Source organism: Mesoplodon densirostris, chromosome 2 (assembly GCF_025265405.1).
Source record: "Mesoplodon densirostris isolate mMesDen1 chromosome 2, mMesDen1 primary haplotype, whole genome shotgun sequence".
Taxonomy (NCBI): Eukaryota; Metazoa; Chordata; class Mammalia; order Artiodactyla; family Ziphiidae; genus Mesoplodon; species Mesoplodon densirostris.
Window position 1 is genome coordinate 97,617,053 of NC_082662.1, and position 7,747 is coordinate 97,624,799.

Sequence of the window (7,747 nt, forward strand, 5' to 3'; positions counted from 1 at the left end):
GGGTGACCAGTGTGCAGTTTTTTTAATGATAAGTTAACAAACAAGGGGAAATAGACAATTGAGAAGTTAAAAAATGATAGGGAAAAACAACTCAAAGAGTGGTGGGTGAGAGGAAGGAGAAAAAAAGAGGCAAAGGAGGTGAAGGCTGGCACTTCTCAGTTCCTGCTATCAGAGGAAGTTGGGAAAACAGGTGAGCAGCTGGTGGACCCTGTGACGGGGGTGGGGGGGTGGGGGGGGGCATCATTACATCAGAACCTACCATTTCTCCTCCGCATCCTAATTTCTATTTTCCTCTGATTCAAATTTGTTTGTTAGAATCTGTGCAATAAAGTGTTTGCAGTCTTATTTCCCTGAGAAATTCCCTATGGATGTCACAATTGTACATCGAAAAAATATTTATACTTATGCAGTTGCATAACATTGAAACAAGAATTTAGCATTAAAAAAAAAACCCTGTTTACTAGAATTGAAGGATACTTTAGATTAATCCAAAAATACAGATTGATTTGCCTAATAGTAATATTAAATTTTTCCCATGATGCTAATTATCCCAGGGATATACCAGAGCAAGCTTGTCTTAATCTGAAACCTAAACTGTATTTCTTTTAAAACATGTCAACCAGAGTGTAATCAAGGAAAACAACTTTTTGTTTAAAAAAAACAAAGCAAAACAAAAAACAAAGGAGAATAGAGTAAACTCAATTTTGTGAGTAAACAATTCTGTGGTGTATTTTACTTGTTTGTTTTATTTTATTTTTACACTTATTTTACCCCTCCTTGTACTTCCAAGCTTGAATTATGAGTACACTTCTCGAAATATTTTAAGCAAATGAAAAAATATTCATCACACTATTAAAACAAATACCCCAAAATATCTTCTATGGTCACAGTTTTCATATCTGAACATTTAAATATAACTCTGTGTTTGACCAGTATGCTTGTTTTTTTTTCAATCATTTCTAATTTGACTTGTAAAACACAGAATTTTTCTATTTTTGAAAAATTGTCTAAAAAAATAAGAACAAGCCTTTCTCTTCAATGTTACACATAAAGGACCTTCTTTGTCACCTTCTCTCCTGGAATGGTAACAAGCCAACCCTACCTTCCCTCCTCTAAACAAGGCAATGATGGTTCATGCAGGAAATTCAAATCTGGCCGGAGGCAGCCCAGTGATTTTCCAGAAGGAGGCAAAGGGAGAAAGCTGAGAAGCTCCGGGTATCTGCAGTCCGCAGAGCTGGGAGAAGTCGGCCACCCAGTGGAGGATGGAGGCCATGACGGTTACTTGTAATAGTTTGGTGCAGGTCTTTTGGGGCATCAAGAACTCTTCTACAGAGTCCTGGGTCATAGCTTCCATTCGAGACATGGTGTACTATCGGGAAAATGCCAACAACAAGCAGCCATATTTAAACCCAAGACACAAAATGTTCTATAAATGACAACTATGCAATAGTGCCCTATAAAAGAGCATAAAGTAGTGCCACATAAAGTACTGAGTGTTTAACAAATCCTGTCTCATTTCTACAGTGATTACCAATGTATTCTGTGTGTCTTTTCCTACTCAATAGCAAAAACAAGGTGGGAAGGATATTTATCCCCCATTACTATGATTAAAGTTGTACTTTTTCAGTATCTGCAGAGAATATTTTTCATCTGTTCAGATCCATGCAATAATGTACCTCAGTTTATGGCTCTCTTTCAAAAGTGACTGACATGTTCAAGCAAAGTTAAGGGAGTGGCAAAAATGGGCAGAAGACCTAAATAGACATTTCTCCACAGAAGATATACAGATTGCCAACAAACACATGAAAGGATGCTCAACGTCACTAATCATTAGAGAAATGCAAATCAAAACTACAATGAGGTATCACCTCACACCAGTCAGAATGGCCATCATCAAAAAGTCTACAAACAATAAATGCTGGAGAGGGTGTGGAGAAAAGGGAACCCTCTTGCACTGTTGGTGGGAATGTAAATTGATACAGCCACTATGGAGAACTGTATGGAGGTTCCTTAAAAAACTAAAAATAGAACTACCATACAACCCAGCAATCCCACTACTGGGCATATGCCCTGAGAAAACCATAAATCAAAAACAGTCATGTACCACAATGTTCACTGCAGCCCTGTTTACAATAGCCAGGACATGGAAGCAACCTAAGTGTCCATCGACAGATGAATGGATAAAGAAGATGTGGCACATATATACAATGAATATTACTCAGGCATAAAAATAAACGAAATTGAGTTATTTGTAGTGAGCTGGTTGGTCCTAGAGTCTGTCATACGGAGTGAAGTAAGTCAGAAAGAGAAAAACAAATACCGTATGCTAACACATATATATATGGAATCTAAAAAAAAAAAAGAAGGTTCTGAAGAACCTAGGGGCAGGACAGGAATAAAGACGCAGACGTAGAGAATGGACTTGAGGACACGGGGAGTGGGAAGGGTAAACTGGGACGAAGTGAGAGAGTGGCATGGACATATATACACTACCAAATGTAAAACAGCTAGCTAGTGGGAAGCAGCCACATAGCACAGGGAGATCAGCTCGGTGCTTTGTGACCACCTAGAAGGGTGGGATAGGGAGGGTGGGAGAGAGACGCAAGAGGGAGGAGATATGGGATATATGTATATGTATATCTGATTCACTTTGTTATACAGCAGAAACTAACACACCATTGTAAAGCAATTATACTCCAATAAAGATGTAAAAAACAAAAAAAAAGTTAAGGGATCTGGACCTAGAGCCCAGGCCAGGCCACCCACATATATTTGTGCTCTCTTCTTTTGTCACATTATTCCAGTTTGCTTTATGTTTTAAATGATTGTTTTTCAGGTACACATACAGGCATCTATTTGAAGGCATCAGTTCCACCCCTTCCCACCTCCAGTCCTGGTCCAGGTATCGGTACCTCCCCATACGACTGTCAGCTGTTTCTCTGAATAAAATGCTTCTGCTATTTTCAGATCTGTGGGGGGCAGACTGCCTTAGTTTGGGTTCCCTCAGAAGTAGACCATGAGACAAGGATTCAAGGACAGGATGGGGAAGTAAGATGAGGTGGGGAAGGCAGCCAGGAAAGGGTACACCACCAAACCAGCTGCCACTGTGGGCACCTGGAGCCAGACCCCAGGGCAAAATGGAGCCAGTGGACAACGGAGCCCAGGATCACTGGTTTAGGGCTGCTCCTGTCAGCAAAGTGAGTTCTGGCAGGCAAAACCCTGGAGCAAAGAAATGCAGAAGCTGGCAACTGGACACAGAGCCGCTGTGTGCTGCCATGGTCAGGACCAGGTTGTCTGGGCAGGGCATTGGTTGCACCCACTACAGCCATCGTACCTAGATGAGCAAGTCCCTAGCACACACCCTACTTCCCCTTCCCATCCTCCCAATACCACCATTTTTTAATCCTTCTTTGGAAATCCTTGCAACTTTCAGTATATACTAACAGCTTTCTCTTTTGTTCCATCCACTATAGGCAGCATCTCATCCTCTAAGATGAAGACTTACAGACATCACCCCACCGCCCAGCCTCCCACCTCTCAACTTCTGATTATATTTTCTTTCTCAGTTGCATTGTTCTATAGCTATACTAAGTCCTGGGAGTTCAGTCTATAGTTTAATTTTAAAAGTGCATTTAGGCGTCCGTGCCCAAGCCTCGCGGGGTCTGCGGCCGCAGCGCGAGGTACCGGAGCTCGAGGGGTGGGGTTTGGGGTCGGGCCAGCTGCCGGCCCGGGAGTCAGGACATGTTCGACGCCATCATAATGGCGGATGAGAGTTTTCGCGGGGAAGGGTATCAGGAAGGCTATGAAGAAGGAAGTAGTTTGGGTATGATTGAAGGAAGACAGTATGGCATGTTACATGGAGCTAAAATCGGATCTGAGATCGGGTGCTACCAAGGTTTTGCTTTTGCTCGGAGATGTCTCCTGCACGGTTCTGCCACTGAGAAAGACAGCAAAAAGATGAAGGTCTTAGAATCGTTGATTGGAATGATTCAGAAATTCCCTTATGATGACCCTACTTATGATAAACTTCACGAAGACTTCGACAGAATTAGAGGGAAATTTAAGCACCTTTGTTCATTACTAAACGTTCATCCGACTTTAAAATTAGTGCAGAAGGTTCCAGACTTTCATGTTGAGGATGACAGATGCACAAAGACGAAAACATCAAGGAACATCAAGATGTTCGTATGTTAAGTGTTGAAAAATGTGATTAAAGGCAAAACAATGATGGGGGATTCATTGTTTTGTAGGGAGGGTTCCAGCTTGGCCTGTGAACAGGCTTCCTTCCCCCGAGGTCTGCCTGATCGCCTCGGTGCCCCCCATGGGGCCCCTCCACACAAACCCATCCTTTGTTTGGCCCTGTCTGCTCTGCAGTGTGAACATGGCCCTGACAGAGCCCTCGCAGGGCTGCTCTTCTCTGGTGAGGGTCCAGGCTGCTGGCTCACAGGTTCTCATCACCTGGCAGGCCTGGCTGGATCTAGACTCGGGTTGGCTCTGGATAGGATAAACCTCCCCTTTACCCCCTGGGCTTTGGTCACTGCTCAGAGGGACAGTTTTTTTTAAAATGAGAGCCACAGGGTTGACACGAAGCAGGTTAATGGGAAGGAGTGATGGGTTCTGTGACACTTATTGACCCTTGAGATGTGCCAGTGCTGTGACCTGCTTCTCATGTTTTATTTAGTCCCTTCAGGAACCCATGAGGTGGGCGTTATTCCCCTTATAGATGAGGAAACCAAGGCCCAAGAGACTGCCTGGTCCAAGGGCACTGGGCAGTAGAGCTGGTACTCCAGCCCTGTCTCCTGGTGCCTGCTCTGGAATGCACAGTCAAACCCACAGGCTTGGGGTCCCTGCTTGCGGGTCCCCGCTGTGCCCCGTGGAGTCCTGGGGCGTCATCCCCTGTGGCCATGGACGTGGGCATCTGGTTGAGAGGAGAGGCCAGCCCTGTCCCCAGGGAGCCGGGACGTGCTCTTCCTGTGTCCCCAGGTGGGTGGGGCTCTGCAGCATCAAAAATGGTCAAGAGGAGGAGACTTTAAGGCCACTTTTCTATGTGCAGAAACTTAGGAGCCTTACTGCAGCCTTCCTTTTAGTGTGAGTTCTTCTGTCTTCTGCTGGACTTAAAAGGCATCATCTGTACATACCACACGGCCTCAGATGCGCCTTCGTCACAGACACCAGCAGCACTTATCTCTGACTAGTGGGATGGAGGGGCTTTTGTTGTCATTTTCCTGGGTGGATTTTTGTGCTTCCTAAACTATCTGTTTGGATAATGTATTATTTTTATAATTGGAGAGGAAAATAAACAGCATATTTTAAAGCAAAAAAAAAGTGCATTTATGTGACTACACAGTATTTTTCACTGCAGAGCTGGTGTTCACTATAATTACATTTCTTTTGTATTCAGTCTTTTCCATTTTTCCTGAAGTTTCTGTCTTTTAATGTTCTTGCACTTTTTGCCTTTGTTTCATAATGACATTTTTCCTTAACCTCTTCTACCCATCAGGGATCAGGTGTTCTGTTGAACCCCTTTTCTCTGTAGAGTTTCTTTCCAGTGCCCTCCATGGTGCTGCTCCAGTCTGGACTCTCTCTGCACCTATTGTCAGCATCAGACTTCCTGACACTGCTTTCCCTGGTTGGATCCACTGTTGCCTATATCCCATTCTCCTTTTTTTCTTGGTATATTTACTCCCTAGTTTTACTTGAATATATCCTAAGAAATAATGTGTGGGAAGTAAACTTCCTTTCACTTTGGAAATTTATTGTTCTCATCTTCAGCTTAGTAAACAGTTGCATTGATTTTGACTCTAGATTATCACTTTTCTACTTTCTAGGGATACAGCTGCAAAATCTGATGCATTTTGATTCTTATTCCTTTGCAGATGGTCTGTGTTTCCTCCTCCATTTTGGAAGCTTTTCAGATCTTTTCTCTTTACCCTTGGTGTTCTGAACTTTGCAATGGTGGGTCTAGATGTGTGTGCTGCCAGAGGTGCTTCCAAAGGCAGAGGCACGGGGAGAAATACCCTGGCTTCTCTCTTCCTCTGCCCTCCAGCCTCTTGCCAGTGCCCCCACTGGCCAGCTCCCCCTTGGAGCAGCAGACCTGAGAGCCTGGGAAACATTACCTGGAGGAGTCACACCTAGGAATACAGAGCAGGGCAGGGGAAGGGCAAGGGATAAATCTGAAGGCAGACAAGCCCAGGACCAGGGCAATTAAGATGACAAAATGTCATATAGAATACAATCTCACTTTGCTTTTTATGGTTTTAAAGGTTATAAAGGTAAAACATACTAGTTGTACAAATTCAAACAATATGTAGGTCTCCATTAAAAAGTGAAAGTCCTCATGCACAGCCCACCCATGATACTCCCTGCCCCAGAGAATAACACTGTGGGTTTCAGTAGAGATCCTATCTGTGCATTTACAAGCTTTATAGACACAGGCACATGTGATATGTACATAACACATTCTCACTGTTTCTTTTACATCCCCTTTGCTCAATTCTGTCAGGCTGATTAAGTTCTCATGTTTCCTTTCTCTTCTTTAAGTAGATTAGAAATTATACAGCTATTTTACAGTTTTGGCTCAAATAGTTCAATGAAATATTCTATATAAAAATATATATGTATATATAAAATATGATGTGTCTCCATTACTCAGCCTAAGATGTAACAGTATTGCTGAAGTATCCAGAAAGCCCCCATAAATTATAACCCCCTCCCACCCAACGACAACCACTAATTTGAATGTTGCTTTTCTTAAAACTATATTTTAAACTATATGTTATTTTTAAATACTATACTGGTAACTAATTGTGGTGGGTTTTTTAAACTTATATGAAAGGTGACATATCATAAGTATTCTTATACAACTTTCAATTTTTACTCAATATTATGACTTTTTGTTAGATTCACGCATATTGCTATGAAACTACAAAATATTATCAAGAAAATTTTTTTAATTCATAAATGGAGAGAGATACCTTCTCTTCTGACATCTTAAGAAAGATGTCATTTCTCCCCAAATTAATCTATAGATTCAATGTAATCCCAATCAAATTTCCAGCAGGCTTCACTGTAGACATTGACAAGCTGATTCCAAAATTCATATGGAAATGCAAAGGATCTAGAATAGCCAAAACAACTTTGAAAAAGAAGAACAAGTTTGGATAATTTACAGTACTTGATTTCAAGACTTATGAAGCCACGGTAATGAAGACAGTGTGGCATTAAAATACACAAATAGATCAACAGAACAGAATAGGGTCCAACAATTGACCCACATATATATGGACAACTGATTTTCAACAAAGGTACAAAGGTGGTTCAGTAGAGAAAGAATAGTCCTTCTAACAAATGGTACCAGAACAATTGAATATTCATATGCAAAAGCTAGAACTTCAATCCATACCTTGCACCATACACAAAAATTAATTCCAAACAGATGATAAACCTAAATTCAAGGCCTTTAAACTAAAAAATTTCTAGAAGAAAACACAGGAGAAAATGTTCTTAAAATTTTAAGAAAATTTTAAAAGCTAAGAAATTTTCCTTAGATATAATACTATGATTCAAAAAGAACAAATTGATAAATTGGACTACATCAAAATTAAAAACTGCTCTTCAAAGACATAGCTAAGAGAGCGGAGAGACAATCACCAGATTGGGATATACCTGAAAAAGGACTTTCATACACAATATAGAGAGAGAACTTTCACTACTCCAAAATAAGGCAAACAACCCCCCAGAATGGTCA

At 41.6% G+C, this 7,747-nt stretch overlaps 1 pseudogene; it reads left to right on the top strand.

Moving 5' to 3' along the window:
- The first annotated feature begins 3,137 nt into the window (after window positions 1–3,137).
- LOC132503443 (protein LTO1 homolog) lies at window positions 3,138–4,136 on the top strand (annotated as a pseudogene).
- The last annotated feature ends 3,611 nt before the right edge of the window (window positions 4,137–7,747 follow it).